This window comes from Bison bison, unplaced genomic scaffold (assembly GCF_000754665.1).
Source record: "Bison bison bison isolate TAMUID 2011002044 unplaced genomic scaffold, Bison_UMD1.0 scf7180017864378, whole genome shotgun sequence".
Classification (NCBI taxonomy): Eukaryota; Metazoa; Chordata; class Mammalia; order Artiodactyla; family Bovidae; genus Bison; species Bison bison.
The window spans coordinates 6,914,371-6,914,896 of record NW_011494950.1 but is presented as its reverse complement, the minus strand read 5'-3'; positions in this window follow the sequence as shown (position 1 = coordinate 6,914,896).

Genomic DNA, 526 nt, shown 5'->3' with positions numbered 1-526 from the left:
CCATCATCTCCACTAGCTTTGTTTGTGGTGATGTTTCCTAAGGCCCACTTCACTTCACACTCCAGGATGTCTGGCTGTAAGTGAGTGATCACACCATCGTGGTTATCTGGGTCATTAAGATCTTTTTTGCATAGTTCTTCTGTGTATTCTTGCACGTTTTCTTAATATCTTCTGCCTCTGTTAGGTCCATACTGTTTCTGTCCTTTATTGTGCCCATCTTTGCATGAAATGTTCCCTTGCTATCTCTAAGTTTCTTGAGATCTCTAGTCTTCCCCATTCTATTGTTTAGAATGGGAAATAGATGTATTATTTTCTATATATCATATATTTTAATAAAGATATAAAGAATAATTTTAAATTGCCATAAAAGAAACAAAATGATATATGATAAAAACTTTCCATCTATTTATTTATTTAAATTTGACTGCACTAGGTCTTCATTGCTGTGCATGGGCTTTCTCTAGTTGTACACAGTGGGCTTCTCATTGTGGTGGCTCCTCTTGTTGTGGAGCATGGGCTTCAGTAG